The sequence below is a fragment of the Macrotis lagotis genome, chromosome 1, assembly GCF_037893015.1.
Source record: "Macrotis lagotis isolate mMagLag1 chromosome 1, bilby.v1.9.chrom.fasta, whole genome shotgun sequence".
Classification (NCBI taxonomy): Eukaryota; Metazoa; Chordata; class Mammalia; order Peramelemorphia; family Peramelidae; genus Macrotis; species Macrotis lagotis.
The window spans coordinates 430,000,226-430,021,008 of record NC_133658.1 but is presented as its reverse complement, the minus strand read 5'-3'; the positions used below and the strand labels follow the sequence as shown (position 1 = coordinate 430,021,008).

Genomic DNA, 20,783 nt, shown 5'->3' with positions numbered 1-20,783 from the left:
TACAAAAGGTGAGGAAAAAATAACTGACTGAAAAATCCCCTAAGAAAAAACCCCAACTCTGTTGGAAGATGAGGGGGTCACTGTGAATCATTCACTAGTATATTTTTTGAAATAATGGACAGGTGAGTGATTTTTCTCATCTTCAAAAACTACAAATATAAAGGGCATAATATCCCCAAATAATACCTAGCAATGCATCTAAAAAATAATTGGCAATTATCATCATTAATGTAAAAACAGAACTAAAAAAATATGCCTACTAGAAAATAGAGAATGTAAGAAAATAATCTTATGAGTATGATTAGAAATGGTTGGGAGATCAACATATCTCCAAAATGAATGGGGTTCAACTTAAAATCATGCCAATATCATAAATTCAAGGCACTATTTCACCTCTTATGGGTCAGCAAAGTGCTTTGCACAGTCCTTGGCAATAGGACCTTAATAAATGTTTACTGATCAATTGACTGAAAAATGAGATATGATAGTCAAAAATGCTAATATGGCCTTAGACTACAATGGAAGCTTAGTGAAGGTGGTTGTTATACAGTCCTCTGTCCTTGATTAGACCACATTTGGAGCTCTACATTTAATTAGGAATAAAAAGATAAGCTGGGATGAGTCTAGCAAAAGGCAATCAAAATGATGGGAGTATTCAAAACCGTGATATGGGACAAAACCATGAAGAAATTGGGAATATTTAGCTTAAAAGAGACTTACTAGAGACGTGATAGTTGTCCTCAAGTATTTAAATATCACAAGATCACAGGCTTCTGAGTTATAAGGGGCCTTCGAGATCATTTAATACAGTTTGTCTTTTGGCTATGGCCATAAATGATAATGAACATTCCTAAACTAGGAATGTAAGCTGATCCTCAGATAAACAACATATATTCTATTGCCAGGACCATGATAACAGTATTTTATAACTAATGCAAAACTAAGCCCAGGGCCCAATTTCCCTTGGTTGATTCTATCTGCATATAAAAGGCTAAGACTGTTGCAGAGTAGGGAAAGGATAATTTGATTTACTGGGTTTAGTTCTGTCCAGGCTTTTTTTCCCAACCCACTAATCTACATGGAAGAATAGACGAGGTTTAGGATTGAAAAAAAGAGAAGAGCCAAGCTTAGAGCAGTTTGCTAAATATTGGTTAATGGCTTACAGTATAGTTTCAGAAATGAAAATCGGAAAGGTACCATGAACTAGAGTGAGATCATCCTCAAAAACTCTAACCTCAGTGATCAGGAAGAACTAAGCCTGAGTTACTTAACTAGGAGAATTCATACACTACTTTGAAGAATTGGGGTTACAGGAGTAACCTGTGTAATCTCCTGTTTACAAAATGAAATGCTGCATAGCCAAGATGCTAGGATAGCAAAGCAATTTCATAAGGGGGAAAAAAGCCTAGAATGTCTTTTTTTCCATAAGTAAGGACTTTTGCTGGAATATAGCTAGAGTAATTGTTTTTCAATTCATTTAAATTGATATTTTTGTTTTTACATCCTCTTCAAATATATTTTCCTTCCTATCCTCAACAAGTCTTTCCTTGAAACATAAAACATTTTTTAAATAGAAGGAAAAAAAGGATTCATCAAAACTAATACATCAACTGAGTTTGAAAGTTTGCACAAAACCTCAAACCCATAATCCCTAATCTCTGCAAATAAAGAAGAGAAGTGAATTTTCCCCTCTCTTTCTCAGATGAAAAGTTTTGTCATTATAATTTAACTATTCAGTTTTGGGTTACTGTTCCTTTTGTGGGGGGGGGGTCACATTTACAGTTGAATTCATATATATATATATATATATATATATATATATATATATATATATATATGGTTTCCCTGGTTCTGAATACTTCAAACTATATCAGTTCATATAAATCTTTCCATTCTTCACTGAAATCTTCATATTCTTCACAGCACAGTAATATTCCATTATAAACAGGTACTAAAATTTATTTATCACTTGTCCCAATCAGTGAGTATCTACCTTGTTTCCAGTTCTGAAAACTTTTTTCTTAAAAGCCTCCACTAAATGACTCTTGGCCATTATTCCTAGAGGGAGGTGGGTGCAACATCACTGAAAAAAAACAGTAATCTTGTAACAGTCATGAGTTGCCCCTTGATATCTACTTTGTTTCCAGTTCTGACAGCCCTTGGAAGACAGAATCAGTTCATATCAAAGACATTAAATGAAATGCCAAAGTAAGAAAAATGTCAAAAGAAGAGTTCTCTCACAAAACTTGTTACTATTCTCTCTCAGATACATTTATCAATAGTGGAAAAATGGACACACATGAAGTAGATAGAGAGGGAATGTGTGTAGCCAGGTTGCAACTCATGATTCTGTTGTTTTCAGGTGATGTTGTCCCACTGGTTCCTCTGGGAATGTTTGCTAAGAGGGATAGAGTGGATATCCTACTCTGTTTCCAGCTTCTGGCTTCAGTTTAAGTCTTATGTAGATTCATGATAGCTTGAACTTAGGGCAACTATCCTCCTGCAAATACTCTTAAGTATGGAGGAGAAGTAGGCAAGGAGAAGCAATTTTCATCAGTTTAAATTTATCTATAGCATATTAATATTATAGAGCAAGAGTTCTTAACCTAGGGTGAACAATTATTTAAATGGATAACTAGAGTTCAATATTATTGGCTTCCTTCATAATCTTATGTATTTTACTTGACATATTTAAAAATATTGTGAGAAGGGGTCTATGATGCAAAAAAAAAAGATTGGGGTCTGTGATGCAAAAAAAACATTAAGAACTCATAGATAATGTTCAATATCAGTCTGAAATATAAAAAAAGACTGATTTCAACTTCAACAATTTTGATAGTATTCTAGCTTTATCTATATTATAATCCCAAAACCAAAGGCAAATCGTGAATACTCAATCAACTTCATCAGAAGAGATCCAGAAGCAAGATTACTTTAAACTTAATAGAATGGTTTTAACTATAAGTATGCTTATACTTATGCCTATACAATCAAAAAAGTATGCCAAGAAAAGTGTTGGGAAAATTGGAAGTTAGTATGGCAGAAACTTGGATTAGATAAACACCTAACACTCTATACCAAGATAAGATAAAAATGGATATAGGATTTAGACATAAAAAAAATATTATAAGCAAACTATAAGATCAAGGAATAGTTTACCTGTCAGATCTATGGAAAGGGAAGCAGTTTATGACTAAGGAAGAGATGGAGAACATCATTAAAAACAAACTAGGTAATTTTGATTACATTAAATTAAAATGCTTTTGCACAGATAAAACCACTGTAACCAAGATCAAAAGAAGTGCAGTAAATGGGAAACATTTTTTACAACTAGTATTTCTGACAAAGGACTCATCTCTAAAATATACAGAGAACTGAGTCAATTTTTTTTGAAAAAACAAGTCATTCCCCAATTGACAAATGGTCAAAGGATATGCAAAGGCAATTTACAGATCAGGAAATTAAAGCAATCCATAGTAATATGAAAAACTGCTCTAAATCACTCATTATTAGAGAAATGCAAATTAAGGCATCTCTGAGGTACCACCTCACACCTCGCAGACTGGCCAATATGACCAGAAAGGGCAATGATCAATATTGGAAAGGATGTGGGAAATCTGGGACATTAATGCATTGTTGGTGGAGTTGTGAACTCATCCAGCCTTTCTGGAGAGCAATTTGGAACTATGCCCAAAGGGCAACAAAAATGTGTATATTCTTTGATCCAACAATAGCACTACTGGGTCTACACTCTGAAGAGATTATGAAAAAAGGGTAAAAACATCACTTGTACAAAAATATTGATAGCAGCCCTGTTGGGGTGGCAAAGAATTGGAAATTAAGTGAAAGTCCTTCAATTGGGGAATGGCTTAACAAACTGTGGTATATGTATGTGTTGGAACACTATTGTTCTATTAGAAACCAGGAGGGATGGAAATTCAGAGAAGCCTAGAAGGATTTGCATGAACTAATGCTGAGCGAGATGAGCAGAAATAGAAGAACATTGGATACCCTAACAGCAATATGGGAGTGATGATCAACCTTAATGGACTTGCTCATTCTATCAGTGCAACAATCATGCACAATTCTGGGTTTTCTGCAATAGAGAATACCATCTGTATCCAGAAAAAGAACTGTGGAGTTTGAACAAAGACCAAAGGCTATTACCTTTAATTAAAAACAAAAACAAAAACAATACCTTATTATATAATTTTGCTATCTCTTATACTTTATTTTTCTTTCTTAAGGATATGATTTCTCTTTCATCACATTCAACTTAGATCAATGTATAGCATGGAAATAATGTAAAGACTAACAGACTGCCTTCTGTAGGGGGGGGAGCAAGATTAGGGGGAAAATTGTGAAATTCAAAATAAATAAAATCTTTCTAAAAGTAAAAAAAAAAGCCATGATCTACAAAATGACCCAATACAAACTTTTAAATAGCTTAGGAGCCACCATCTCAGATAGTCATCCTTTAAATGACAAAACTCTTCTAGGTGACAGTTTCTTCAGTTCATCTCTTTGCATAGTTCAGGCCAGTCAAGTCAACTAACATTTATTAAAACTCCACATGGAATCACTACAACATCATCTGCACTTCCTGGTTTCCCTAACTTCCTTTAACGTCCAATTAAAATCCTACCTTCTACAAGAAAGTCTTTCCCTATTCCCTTCTTAATTCTAACACCTTCCCTCTGTAGATTATGACCAAATTATCTTGAATATATTGGAGGTAGAGAAATGTTTTAGGGTAGTCTAGTTTAGGGTTCAACAATGTAAATGAATTCAGAATTAGGGACAAAAAAGGTTAATTCTGTTAAGATGATAAAAGTGAAGGGATTAAATAGTAAAGGAATTTTAAGGAAGTAAAAAGAAAAAGTAAGGACAGTTTTAAGAGTGTTGCAGTTGAACTGATCAACAGCAGCTAACAGGGGATAAGCAGCATAAAGAAAGAAATGGAGGGGCAGTTAGGTGGTACAGTAGATAGAGCACCAGCCCTGAATCAGGAGGACCTGAGTTCAAATATGACCTCAAATGCTTAATAATTGCCTGGTTGTGTGACCTTGGGCAAGTCCCTTAACCTCATTGCCTTAAATAAATAAAATAATAAAAGAAAACATACAATAAATAAAAGAAAAGAAAGAATTGAAGGGCAATGCAAGTTTGGGCTAGATTTTTTTTAAGGGAACTGTCTAGAGTTCCTTAAGAAAGTAGCCAAGCTAAGAGAGAAAGGAAAGACCTTTTAAACCATGGCCTGGTATCCAATGTGAGGAAATGGGGAGGAGTTAGGGCAGTGCTAAGGAAGATTAAGAAGTGGGTAAGCACATGTCCTGAAGGGTCAACTTAGTGTCTTCAAGTAGTATCCTAAGGTAGACAATGAAATGTAAGTATGGGCATGCTTCAAGGAATTTCCATAGAATAGAACAATGGGATGGGGTCAGTGTGTTAATATGAGACCAACACAGATAGAAATAGATAAATTATTTAGCATGGTCAGCACAGAGGGAACATTCCCTCCACTACAATATCTAGTTTGCATGTCGTTTCCCTGTGAACAACTTGAGAGGGGGGATGGTCATTTAGCTTTCTTTTATCCTCAAAGCTTAGCCTAGGGTCTAGCATGTAACAGGAGTTTGATAAATGTTTATTGACTGACAGCTTTCTTCATTTAAAATATGACCTATGTTTTGCTATTACTTTGGCAAGATCTTTGTTGCTCTCCTTTTCTGAACTGCAGGTTATTTCAAATAAGGGTATGTAAAATATTACAGCGAAGTAGGGAAAATGTTATACAGAAAAATGTTTTATAATTAATCTTTTCCCTCCATAAGATGAGATCACAGATCTTTGAGTAAAGCACCTCACCCCAACCTGACAAGAACTCCAGTAAATCCCTTCCCCTAAGCACAAGACAAGTCCCTATCAACAAAACAATGGATCCCTGCCTTAAACCTGAAATATTTAAGTCTTTGTGTTATCACCCCTCATCTACATATCCCTACTGCCCCTATCAATATATATCTGTATTACCACATCTTCCTGCCCCTTTAAAAGCTCACTTACTTCTCAGTTGAGTTCCTTGGTTTTCTTTGGGAGGGCAGCCTGCTCTAGGGGAACTTGACTCCCCAAATAAATTCTCACACCCCTCTGCCTATCTTTGCTAACTTATCCCCTGATTGCTCATTTTCCTTTGGGAGGTAGCAGTTTAAGGTAGCATGATCTCCCAGGTAACCTCTCTTGCTCCTACACTTTCCCTTATTGCCCATCCTCTCATGGGGACTTAATGTCACTCATGTAGCTGGTGTTGACTTTCAACTGCCTTTACTCTTTCTTTTCCTTAGCTTCCACTATTATTACATATATGTATGTATATGCATGCATGTGTATACACACATGTTTGCACAACCCCTGAAATCTTTATCAGGACACATTTTCCCCTGGTATCAATAGGACCTAAAGGTGGCATAGAGGTCATCTAGTAGAGCCCCAACACTTTACAAATATGGGAAAAAAGGTTCAGTGAGGGTAAGTGATTTGGCTAAGATTATAAAAGTGAAAGATGTAAGGGTATCATAGGCTATCCTATACCCTGACCTTATGCTGGATGATTTGAATATTCATAGTAAAGTTGCTTTTTCTTCTTTTCCTTCTTTCCCTTGTTCTCCTTCTCCTTTTCAGTTCCTCTTCTTCCTACACAATTTTTATTTTTATTATTTTTTTGTTTTAAAAAACTGGGATGATTAACATTTTTTCCTATGCAGTTTTCATTTGTGAATTCTTGAAAAATAGCTCTGAAAAAACAGGTTTTAAAAAAAAATCCTACTGTGCTTCAAAATAGAACTACTTGACTAAACTTGTAAACCTAAATCACTCTGGCTTTCATTGGATGTACAATAATAGCATAATTACACACTAATGTATGCAAATGACAATCACTTTCTTGTTCTTGCCAGAAACTCTGAGGGTCTTTTTCTCTATCATACTTTTGTGATGGTGTTGAATGGACTGTCTCAGACAATTTGAAACCTGGGAAAAAAAACATAATTTAGAAAGGTCAAAGTCATGTGCTGCATCCTATACCTCACTAGACATCTTGACTCTTGTATGTCACTGAACTCTGATGATTCTGAAAGAGAGAGTGAGACTGACAACTTAAATCCAATTCATAAAGCTAGTCAAGATATCATTCTCAGGTTGTCATTGGTCCTCTTTGAGAATGAACATTAACAACAACAAAGTCACTTCAAACATCCCTGACTTCCCAGTTATCAACCTCCTGAACTCTTTATGATTTATAAATCTACATCATCTCAGAAACTCAAAGGGTTACACCCAAAGGTACCTAACTTGAAAGCTAACTTACTACCTCAGTCCTTTTAAACTTTTTTGTCATAACCATAACACCTAGTTCCTCACTATCCTTCACCATCCTCCCAGGTCAGAATCTCAAATTTGACACCACTTTCCTCCCTTCACAATCTTGAACCTAAACTTCAACATTTCAACATGTCCTCTCCCAGAAAGATGATGCATTGACAAGTATGTCTCTTAGCCCCACAACCTCAAAACAAAATATTAAAAAAAAATTAAAGTAACAAAAATTATAAGAAGATGAAGAGAAACATTTTCCCATAATATAAATCCTAATAAAACAAAAGAAAAGAGAAGGCTGCATTACCAAGTTCCAACTTATAGCCAGAACTGGCTCTCCATATCTTTTGACAGGTATTTTCAAGTTTTAAATAGTTGCATGTATTTTATCTTCTCACAGTTTCTTCTTAACAATGTTCTAAGAGGAAGTTCCTCCCCCTTAATGAGAGGAGAGCAATGAAATCTCTCAACCTTAGTTTTCTTATTTGAATAATGTGAATAATAGAAGAACTTACCTCACAGGGTTGTTAAGAGGCAGAAGTGTAACAATATATTTCAAGAACACTGAAAACCTTAAAACACCCTAGTTATTATTACTATTATTATTAACAACAATAATAGTAATAATAATAATAACAGCTGTAGATCCCAGAGTCAGGGGGAGGAGAAAACAGGAAGTACTGAATGAGGAAGGGATCAAATAGTTCCAGGCTTAAGACATCTTCATTTGAAATGAAAGAGAGGGGCTGCCTGCAAAAGGATTAAGATTAAGATTATATATAAACCCAACCCCTGCCCACATAAACAAGTGGCAAGATCACACAAAGAATGAATAAATAATCTAAAAAATGACAAAATACAAAATGTGAATAAATTAAGAAAGGCAACAATTGTGTTTCTTATATACAGCAAATTACTGAGATTTGTGTGTATTATTTTATTGGAGTTTATTCCCATTATTTTATTACTTTTTGTTTTCCTTATTTTATTTGATACATTCACAGTTAAAGTTATAATTGATAAGTTTGTGCTTTCTTCCATTTATTTACATTACATACATTTTTTTGCATGAAAATAAGAGCTGAAGTACTTTGAAGGAAAGAATTTTTTTGGTTTGTTTTTATAATCACCATAGCCCCCTAAAACAGTTATTTGTACATAGCAGATGCTTAATAAATACTTATTGAATTAGATTCAAACAAAATATATTATGCTTCAGACAATTAAAACAAGTAGCCATTATAATCATTTCAGATGATGAATTCATCAAATGTGACACGGTCATGAGAAAAAAACCAGAGAAACTACATTATAATTTAAGGAACCACAAAGAAATAATATTCTATTAAATATTTAGGTATTAAAGAATGTGACATCTAAATTCTTAGAGAAAAAGTTAAACAAACTGCAAAAAGGTCATAGCATAATTGTAGGAATCTTTATTATTCCTCTCAGAGATGGATAATTCTTACAAAGAAGATAAGCAAAAAACAGAAGAGATTGTTGGAAAACGAACTTGAAAGACTTGTAGTGACTTCTGAATGGAACTATCAAAGACTATACATATTTTAGCATTATATTATAACTTTACCAAAATTGTTTCTAAGTCATAAATACATCATTCAAAGCACTCAAGACTTTGCTACACACACACACACACACACACACACACACACACACACACAGACACACACACAGACACACACACACAGACACACAAACACATATATTTGGACTAGGTGGATAGAAGATACTGACCTAAAGTCCCTATCTTTTATTATGCCTCAAAGTAATTTGCAGTTAAGCCAAAGGAAGTCTAAAGGAGAGTGTCAGATTATCTTAACCCCAAATCACCTATGACAGAAGGCTTTGATTACAAGTCTAACCTAGGGATCAAAAAGGAAAGATTTAATCCTAGGCTTTGGACCACTCTATTTAGCTTTTCTTAGCTGTGTGTAGTGTTGTTTACATGAGGTTTAACCAGTTAGTCAATTTAGCCAGACTGAAACTATCCTTAAAAAAATGAGCACAGAAGCATCGACTAAGAGCCCAGTAGTGCCTAGTGGAAGAATGCAGACACTCTGTGTTCACCAAATTCTCTTATTGCTTGGTCCCTTTCATGCTCGTTCTTACTAATGATATGTATATATTTATAGGGAAAGGCATACTATTTTTATGGAAAGAATTTTTGGTTAGCAATTGTCTATGTTATTATATCATAAGCCTTTCTTTGAACTAAATGTTTCCTCTCATTAATTAAAAGAAAAAAATTAACATCATTTGGGGCTAATGAGCAATCATGTGCATATGGACTAAGAGAGCATCTTAAGCCTGGGCTAATTATTCTGGGAACTTGTTGTGTGAGAGAGGGTACTACAGGTATTTCACCAAGAAATATTAATTCTATTTCCACAAAATTTCTCAGTCCCATCCTTACTAACTCCATTGACATTAGCACAACCCTAGTTTAGACCTTTATCATCACTCACCTGGATGATTATAATGGCCTTCTAATTGGTCTCCCAGATTCCAGTCTCTCTCTTCTCCAAATCTATCCACCACACAGTTGCCAAAATAATCTTCCTAAGGCACAAGTGCAATCATGTCATTCCCCTGCTCAAAAGCCTTCAAAGTCTCCCGATTGTCTCTAGGATAAAATACAAACTCCTTATTAGCCTGACATTTAATATCATGGCAATTCACAACCTGGCTTCAATGAACTTTTCCAGCTTTATTTTATATTACTTCCATTCTCCCATTCTACATTCTCACCATTTGGCCTACCATTCCCTGATTTGCTAAGCTATCTTCTCCAACCCCTCTACATGACACACATTAGTCCTAATGCAAAGAATACATTTATAAAATGAAACTACCTAAGTCACAGGATTGTTGTAAGGAAAGTACTTTGCAAATTATCATCACTATCCACTTTTCAAGCTCAAGGTAACCTTAGAAATCATCTAATCCAGAATTTTTAACATAAGGTTCATTTCAAGGGTTTCAGGAACTTATGAAAAAAAGTTATATCTTTATTTCAGTGTAACTGGTTTCCTTTATAATCATATGTGTTTTTTTTTAATTCTTTATTTATTTAAGGCAATGGGGTTAAGTGTCACAACAGCCCAAGGTCACACAAGATAGGCAATTATTGTCTGAGGTTAGATTTGAGCTTAGGTCCTCCTGATTCCAGTGCAAGGACTCTATCCACTATACCACCTAGCTGCCCCCAATCATATCTATTTTATTGCATACATTTAAGAATATTATTCTGAGAAGTCCACAGGTTCCACCAGATTGTCAAAAAGGTCCATGACACAAAAAAGGTTAAGTACCCTTGACCTAATCCAATCTCATTTTATAGATCAGGGAACTGAAGTCCAAAGAGATGTAATGAGGGGCAGCTAGGTGGTGCAGTGGATAGAGCACCGTTCTTGGAGTCTGAAGGTCCTCTGGCCTCAGACACTTAATAATTACTTAGCTGTGTGACCATGGACAAGTCACTTAACTCCATTGACTTGTTAAAAAACTCAAAGAGATGGAGTGACTTGCCCAAGATCTCAAAGGGAATAACTGGCACTCTATTCAAATTCACAGTCCCTAGTGATCTAGTAGTCTTTTTTTTTTACACCATACTTTCTCTAGATGAGTGACTAATTATTATTCAAGTAAGTATTCAAAACAAATTTTGTCACCAGAAGTCAGCTCAATGAGTAATTAATTTGTTTGGTCACAAAAAAAAATCATAAAACAATCCTTGGTGGTGAAGAAAGATTGTAATCTGTAGAAGTAGAGAGAGTACCCAGTCCAATGAAAGATCAAATCTTTTGAAGTGAAGTATGCAACAGGAAGACAAACAAAATAATTTATTCCAGAAAATTCTCATACCCTTCAGGGTCCCTGGTTGTACTCTCTCAGTGATAAGGCAACTCTATTTCTGAGTTTTCTCAACTTAAAAAAATTAAGAGCCTGAACTAGACCCTGTCCTGTACAGCTCTAAATACTACGATCATACTAAAATTTTGATATGTTTCTATGTCTTCATGATCTGAGGCTAATGTTCCTTTGTAAAGATGGCAATCCCTCACATTCTACACAATTCCTATCCATGTCTTACCATGGATCCTACATCAAGAAACATTGTAAAATACCAAATAATGTCAACTGTGATTTAACAATAATATTAGCTATTATGTATACATATACACACACACACATTTAAGTTTTGCAAAGTGCTTTACAAAAGTGATGTCATTTTATCCTCACAAGCACTTATGAGGGAGGTGCTATCATCTCAATTTGATGATGAAAAAACTGAGACAAAAGTTAAACAACTTGGTGAAAGTCTTCAAAGTACATTTCTATACATTATAGCATTTGAACTTTCCACCTATCCTGTAAGTTAAGTACTATCAGATATTATTATCAATTCTATTTTATGAATAAGGAAACTAAAGTTGAGAGATGTATCTTATGTATATAAGCTTCCTGAGGTCAAGGACTTTCATTCTTGTCTTTGTATTTTTATCACTTAGCATAGTGCTTGGCATATGAAAGATGCATAAGGATGCTTAATAGATTTGTACTAACTACACTCAGGGTACTTAAATGAATTCATGTCATTAAAAAAAAAGTTGTTATCTCCAAAGACCCAGTATCCTCCTCTTTCCCTGAAAAGCAAGGGCAAGTACAATTCTTAAGTTTTTCTAAAGTCACAGAAAAAGACAGAACCTCTCTTAGGATTTTAGCCACAGTAGCAAGTGTTTTGGGGCAGCTAGATAGCTCAGTAGATAGAGCATGGCACTGGAGTCAAGAAGTCCTTTTTGTGAGTTCAAATCTGATCTCAGACACTTATTAGCTGTGTGACCATGGACAAATCAGACAAACCTCATCTGTAAAGATAAACTGAAGAAGGAAATGGCAAACCACTTCAGTATCTTTGCCAAGAAACACAGAGTTGAAAATGACTAAAATGACTGAACAACAAATTAGGATATAAACTCAGCTTCAGCAGACTTACTGACACTTGTCTTTAAGACAGCAACAACTACCACCATATTTTTGGTAACCTATAAATATTAACTATGAGTATTTAAATGTGAGAGCAGATATCAACATAGAGAAATCAAACCACAACAAAATTCCCATTTCCGGAATTTCCCATATATTCACAGTTATCCTTTAGTTCAGCTCTTCATCATTTTTGCCTGGAATATTGAAAAAGCTTTCTAATTGCACTCCCCACCAAAAGTCTCCCTCCCTCCAACCAATCTTCCCCAAGGCTTCCAAAAGTATCTTTTAAAGGATAGGTCTGACCATATTATACCACAGTACCATTCTAGTCAACCTTTTATTTCGATGATCAAATATAAACTCTACTATTTGGCTTTTAAAGTTAAGACTTCCTATCTTAATAGGAGTTCTGCCAAATTCCTTCTTTGATACTATTATGATGCTGATACCTAAACCAGCAAGAGCCAAAACACAGAAAATTATAGACCAATCTCCCTAATGAACATTGCTGCAAAAATCTTAAATGAAATTTTAGCAAAGAGAACACAACTAATTATTACTAAGATACAACACCACGATCAAGTAGGATTTATCTGGGGGTAGCTAGGAATGGTTCCATTTTATGGGTAAAAAAAAATCAACATAACTGAACAGATCAATATCAAAACCAACAGAAATCATTTGATCATCTCAATAGATGCTGAAAAAGCTTTTGACAAAATACAACATCCATTCCTATTAAAAACACTAGAGAGTATAGAAATAAATGGAGTTTTCCCAAAATAATAAGCAGTATCTAGTTAAAACCATCAACAGACATTAAAAGTAATGGGGATACCCTGTTTGTGGTGGCTAAGTATTGAAAATCAAGTAAGTGTCCTTCAATTGGGGAAGGGCTTAGCAAACTGTGGTATATGGAATGGTATATTAGAATGGTATATGGTATATTAGAAACTAGGAGGGACAGGAATTCAAGGAAGCCTGGAGGGATTTGCATGAACTGATTCTGAGCAAGATGAGCAGAACCAGAAAAACATTGTACGCCCTAACAGCAACATGGGGGTGATGATCAACCTTGATGGACTTGCTCATTCTATCAGTGCAACAATCAGGGATAATTTGGGGCTGTCTGAGATGGAGAATACCATCTGTATCCAGAGAAAGAACTATGGAGTTTGAACATAGACCAAGGACTATTAACCTTTAATTTAGGAAAAAAACCAGTATCTTATTGTTTGATTTTCCTATCTCTTTTACTTTATGTTTCTTCCTTAAATATATGATTTCTCTCTCATCACATTCAATTTGGATCAATGTATACCATGGAAACTGTAAAGACTGGCAAATTGCCTTCTGTGGGGGGGGTGGGGGAGGGAAGTATGATTGAGAGAAAAATTGTAAAAACAAAAATGAATAAAATCTTTTTTAAAAAAAAATTAATGGGAATAAACGAGGAGTATTTCCAATAAGATCAGGGATGAGACCAAGATGCCCATTATCACTACTACTATCCAATATAGTATTAGAAATGTTATCTTTAGCAATAAGAGAAGAAAAAGAAATTGGAGGTATTAGAAAAGACAATGAGAAAGTACAACTTTCACCCTTTGAAACAATTAACAACTTCAGCAAAGTAGGAGGATATAAAATAAATCCACATAAATCATAACCATTTCTATTTGTGAAAAAAAGCCCAGAAAGTTAGAAAGGGAAATTCCAGTGTTTTAGGTTTTTTTTTTTTCCCCCAAGGAAAATGGAGTTAAGTGGCTTGCCCAAGTACACACAGCTAGGTAATTATTAAGTGTCTGACAACGGATTTGAACCCAGGTACTCCTGACTCCAGGGCCAGTGCTTTATCCACTATGCCACCTAGCCACCCTGGGAAATTCCATTTAAACTAATTGTAAAATACTTGAGAATCTACCTCCCAAGACAAACCGAGAAACTGTATGGACACAATTACAAAATACATTTCATACAAATAAAATCAGATCTAAACCAACTGGAAAAATGTCAATTGTTCATGGTTATGCCAAGCTAATAGAATAAAAATGACAATTCTACCAAATTACATTACTTATTCAGTGTCCTACCAATAAAACTACAATGACCTATATAACAGAATTAGAAAAATTAGTAACAAAATTCATTTGGAGCAAAAAAAGGTCTGGAATATCCTAGGAATTGATGTTAAAAAAATGCAAAGAAAAGTAATCTAGTTGTACCAGATCTAAAACTATACTATATAATGGCAGTCAACAAAACGTTCTGATACTAATTTAAAAATAAAGTAATGGATCAAAAGAAGGTACAAAAGAAACTTCAATAAACAACTCCAGTAATCTATTGTTTGGCAAGCCCAAAGACATTAACTTCTGGGATAAGAACTCACTATTTGACAAGTGATAAGGAAACTGGAAAACAGTATGGCAAAAACTAGGCATAGACCCACATCTCACATCACCAAAATAAGGTCAAAATGGGTATAGAATTTAGAACTAAAGAGGGATACCATAGACCAATTAACAGATCAAGAAATACTCTATCAGATCAATGGAAAGGAGAAAAATTTATGTCCAAACAAGAAATAGAGTACATTATAAATTTCAAAATGAATGATTTTAACTATATTAAACTGAAGAGTTTTTGCACTAATAAAGCTAATGCAGCCAAGATTAGAAGGAAAACAGAAAGCTAGAAAACAATTTTCACAGTTAGGGATTTTGATAAAAGTCTCATTTCTAAAATATATAGAGATTTGAATCAAATTTATAAGATTTCAAATCATTCCTCAATTGAAACATGGTCAAAGGATATGAACAGGAAATTTTCAAAGAAATAAATTAAATATATAATCATATGGGAAAATGCTCCAAAACATTACAGAAATGCAAATTAAAACAATTATGACGTACCACTCACACTATTAGATTGGCTAAGATGTCTAAAAGGGAAAATGCTCAATGTTGGAGAGGTTGTGGGAAGATTGGGACATTAATGCATTGTTGGTGGAGCTGTGAATTGATCCAACCATTCTGGAGAGCAATATGGAACTGTGTCCAAAGAGTAATAAAACTGATCATACCCTTTGACTCAGCAATGTCTAGCCTATATCCAAGAGAAATCATAAAAAATGGGAAAAGCCCCACACATTCAAAAAATATTTATAGCTAAGAATTGGAAATCAAGAGTATACCCATTTTGGGGACTGGCTCAACAAGTTATAGTATATGAATATTACAGAGTACTATTATTCTATAAGAAACCAAGAATGGTCAGACTCTAGAAAAACATGGAATGAATTACATAAACTGATGATGAGTGAAGTGAACAGAACCAAAAGAACACTGTACATATTAATAACAACACTGTGAGTTGACCAACCATGATGGATGCAGCTCCTCTCAGCAGTTCAACAATCTAGGACACCCTAGGAAACCTGTTATGGATAATACCATCCACATTCAGAGAAAAAAACAAAGAAAAAACCCACCGAATCTAAATGGATACCATGTTCATTTTTTTAAAAACTTCTCTTATGTTTTTCCTTCCTATACCATAGTTTTCTTTCTTTTCCCTTAGTCCTAATTCCTCATACACAAAATGACTACTATGTAAACATATTAAACACAAATAAACATGTACAGCTTTTACCAGACTGTTTACCACTGAGGGGAGGGGGCTGGGAAGGGAGGAAGGTAAAAAATTGTGTAACATAATTATGCAACTGGATGAATGTTGAAAAACTTTCAAATATGTAATTGGAAAAATAAAATAAAATAAAATATCAACCAAGAAAGACTTTCTATCTTTCCGAATCTTTGTACACACTGCTCCCCTCTATACAATGCCCTAACACTATTTCTAACAATATGACTGTTCCTTTTCTGTTTCCTTGCCCTGATTCTATTGCCCAAATCTGGAGTGCTTTTCCTCCTCAGGATCTCTAGCTTCCTTAAGACTCTACTCACTATCTTCTGCAAAAGTAGATGTTTTAATCTACTTGTATCTTGTCTCATGTGTGCATGCTGCCTGTTCCCTTAGAACATAAACTCCTTGAGGCAGAACTGTTTCAGCTTTTTCTTTGTATCCCCATTATATGAGACATTTATTTATTGATTGGTGGCATCTCTAAGTAAATGAAACATGCTTGGCAATTGTAGTAATGACCCAAGATGCAAATAAAAAGTCCATACTTCCCCACTATGGGCTAAGTCAGATTTAATAGATTAACCTTTCAAACTTTTAAGCCATTCCTTTTACAGAATCTTCTACAGAACATATTAGTCTTGCCATGTGCCTGGGGCAAGTTATTTCCCTCTCTGAGCCTCAGTTTCCTTATCTGTAAAATAAAATGATTAAGCTACATGATCTTAAAGTTCCCTTTCCAGGGGGTGGCTAGGTGGCATATTGGATAAAGCACCAGCCTTGCAGTCAAGAGTACCTGGGTTCAAATCTGGTCTCAGACACTTAATAATTACCTAGCTGTGTGGCCTTGGGCAAGCCACTTAACTCCATTTGACTTGCAAAAACCTAAAAAAAAAAAGTTCCCTTTCCAGATCTGATATAGTCCTGATTCTAACTACTACAGATTGCCACCTCTTTCATAATCCTTCCTTGACATTCCCACTCAAAAGTGATCTCTCTCTTCTTTGAACTTATTTAGCAATTAATCTCATATAGGATAGTGACTACGTAAATGGAGTACAAGCTCTGGCAGATTCTATCATGCTGGAAAGATTTTGATTGGCCAAAGGCTGTGCCTGTTATTCAAAGACTATCCTAGCTCAACATGAAGAAGCTTATCATCTGTAGGGTTACCAGAAGATGATGAATTTTTTGACCATGCTAATCCACAAAACAAAGAAAAATGAAGTTTCTCAATTCTTCTTTCATTTCTGCAATAATAAAAAGTGGTATGTTGGTAAAGGGGTCAGAGCATAATACATATTATATATATTTTAAACCAGTTATAAATATTAACTGCAGTGTTTAAATGAGAGACCTCTATCTAAGGATCATTAACAGATATACTACTGAAGAACTGACTGTTTCAAGGCAAATGAATAATAATGGTTGATATCTTTATAGCTCTCATAAGGTTTTCAAAGTGCTCTACATACATTTATCTTCATTGATCCTTAAGGATATTCCTGCAATGTAGGCATTATAGTCATTATTATCCCATTTTACAAAAAAGAAAATGAGAACTCTGACAGGTTACATGACTTAAACAGGATATACAGATGGTAGGTGACAGGTAGAAAGAAAACCTTAGCAAAATGCCTCTGTCCAGCATTCTTTGTAATATATTTCAATGTAAAAACAACAAAAAGAAGGTAGAACAAAATGAAAAGATGATTTATAAGTTCTTGGAGAGATAAATAAAGGTATTGGCTTAATCCAACCCAAGAACCACAAAAATAGACATTTCAATAGATACTTGGGAAGTTACCTTGCAGAACCTAAGATAGAATCAATTTTAAAAACTGCATATGTGCTAAAATGTATAGGAGGTAGTGAAATTCTAAACTAACTTAAGAAACTTTAAATATCTTAACTAAATAAATATTTACTGTTAACAGTCAGAGACTTCAATGAGCAGATATGTACAGATAAGAATAGTTTTTTTAAAAAAGAAAGAAAATAAGGTTCCAGATTAAGAAAGATGTTTTATAGACTATATGTAAATCCTATGCTATATTCATGAATACTTTCTTCAAAAAGAGTCAGTTGGTGAGTACTGAACAAGATGTTGAGTACTGAACATCACAAAAAAATGAAACTGTCTCAACAGGAAACAATAAACTTCCAGTATGGAATTCATTCCTGAATTAGCTTCCTATGCAGTCAACTCATTAACCCCAAATATCAAAATCAGCAACAATTCAGAAGAAAGACTATGAGAAGATATGATATGCAAAATACAGCAGCTCCAACCTGACCTATTAAAACAATGAGGACTGGCTGGAAGAAAAAGCATTGACATTGACTAGTTACTTATAGTACCCCCAAGTTCATAAACTCTAAGAGCTCCCTAACACATCAAGAAACAATATAAAAGTCTCTGGTATTCAAAAGCTTTCATAATCTGACTTTTCCAATTTTCTTCCATCTCATTCCCTTCCATCCCACTATCCTATATCCCTACTTAATACTCTGTGACTCTGTGACCTAATACACTGTTGCTATTCCTCAAGTTATTCCATGTCTGAATTCTATATTTTCACTGGCTGTTCCCAATGCTTGGTATGCTCTCTCTCATCATCTCTGCATCCTGGCTTCCTTCAAATTCCTTGCTGAAAATATAACCTCCTTACAAAAAGCCTTTCCTGATTCCCCTTCTTAATGCTAGTGTCTTCCTTCATTATTATCTTCAATTGATTCCTTGATTCCTTCTTGATTATCTTCAATTTATCTATGTGTGTGTGTGTGTGTGTGTGTGTGTGTGTGTGTGTGTGTGTGTGTGTGTGTGTGTGTGTATTATTTGTGGGCAGAAAGGTGGCCCTATGGATAAAGTGCTAGGTCAAAAGTCACAAACACTTTTCTCCCTGGGTTCAAATCCAAACTCAGACTTTGAGCTATGTGTCTCTGGGCAAATCACTTAACCCTGTTTGCCTCAATTCCCTCATCTGTAAAATGGGCTAGAAAAGGAAATGTCAAACCACTTCAGTAACTTTGTCAAGAAAATCCTAAATGGGCTCTCAAAGAATCGGAAATGACTAAGAACAACAAATGAACAACATCAATTATACATAATTATTTTCATGTCATCTCCCCCATTAGATCATGAACTCCTAGAAAGTAGGGTCTTTTTTTTTTGTTTTATTTTGTTTTTGCCTTTCTTTGGATATTCAGCATTTAATACAGTGCCTGACACATAATAGGTGCTTAGTAAATATTTATTGACTGACTGTCTGACTGACTGACTGAATCAGTTTCCTATGTTCACTCTAACTTGTTAGAGAAAAAAATCAAAATTGACACAACTTAGAAGGAAAAAAAAGATGACAAGAAGATGATATGTATGGCATGCAATCACAACAACTCCAACCTGACCTAATTTTTTTTTTTTATTGAGGACTGGCTAAAAAGAAAAAACAATGACACCGACTAGCATAATTTCCTACAGAAGTTGAAACAATTCAAAGCTATTACACTAACAAGAAAAACAAAAGAGCCCCAAAAGGATCCCAGTTAGCACAGGTCTCCTCTCCTTACCAAGAGGAGAGAGGTGGGAGATAAGGACAACAACAGTTTAGAATTCTAATTCATTTGCTAAAACCTATGGAGGAAGGGAGCAAATTGGGAGCAATATTACCTCAAAAATGAATAAAAGGCAGCAGAGGGGGAAAAAAAAGTTTCAAGAATGGTTGTTATGAAATTCAAATAAGTCAAAATATCCCCACAACATTTAAAAAGGAAACTAGGAGAGCAACAAACATCAAATTGGAAAAGATCCAGACATTTCTTATGACAGTGCAAATGACATATGTAGAATATATGTTATACAAGAGTCCCCAATGAGTGCGATAGGAAATAGAAATAGCACTGAAGAACATGATATCAGGAAAACAGCTGGACCAGAGCAAGTATATATACATATATATATATATATATATATATGTATATATATATATATGTATATATATGAAATCCAACCCCCACATCTGACAAAAATTTGATAAGACTGATTCTTAAAAAATCTGAAAGATTTCACATGACTAACACAGAAATAAGCATGACATGACTATACATGTATAACCTTTATCAAATACTTGCCTCCTTAATGATGGGGAAAGGGGTGATCAGGAGAAAATTTGGAACTCAAAATTTAAAAAACAAAGGTTAAAAATTATTTTTACATGCAAGTGAGAAAAAATAAAATATTAAATATCAAAAAATCCAAAAAGACTACTATGAGGACATCAACAATCTATATACTTTTATTTCTATAAAATCTTTGTGAAAATGATCTACACAGAGGCAGCTAGGTGGCGCAGTGGATAGAGCACCGGCCCTGGAGTCAGGAGTACCTAAGTTCAAATCTGGCCTCAGACACTTAATAATTACCTAGCTGTGTGGCCTTGGGCAAGTCACTTAACCCTAAAAAAAAACCTAAAAAAAAGAAAATGATCTACACATATATGTAGGATAACTGAAGAAAATATGAAAAGGGAACAGACAGGCTATCACAAACCATATTCTACATCAGACCACATCTTTACAGTTATTCCATTGATTGAAACATGTAGAGCATATAAAAATCTCACTGTGAATATTTCCTGTTGACAATTAAATGGCATTTGATTTGATAAAATGAAGTGTAGTCATGTCTCCAAGGTATATGTTAAAATCATACAAGTTTTCTTTAGGCATAAAATCAAAACCAAATT

General features: G+C 34.5%; 1 protein-coding gene across 4 annotated transcripts in view; it reads right to left on the bottom strand.

Moving 5' to 3' along the window:
* TRAF3 (TNF receptor associated factor 3) overlaps window positions 1-20,783 on the bottom strand; it is a 167,908-nt gene that overhangs the window by 123,780 nt on the left and 23,345 nt on the right. For 3 of the 4 annotated variants that reach the window (XM_074213155.1, XM_074213154.1, XM_074213156.1), the window contains one exon: window positions 9,864-10,021. The exons of the other annotated variant lie outside the window; for it this stretch is intronic. The gene's annotated coding sequence lies outside the window, so the exon portion shown is untranslated. The remainder of the gene's footprint in view (window positions 1-9,863; window positions 10,022-20,783) is intronic. 4 annotated transcript variants of the gene reach the window in all.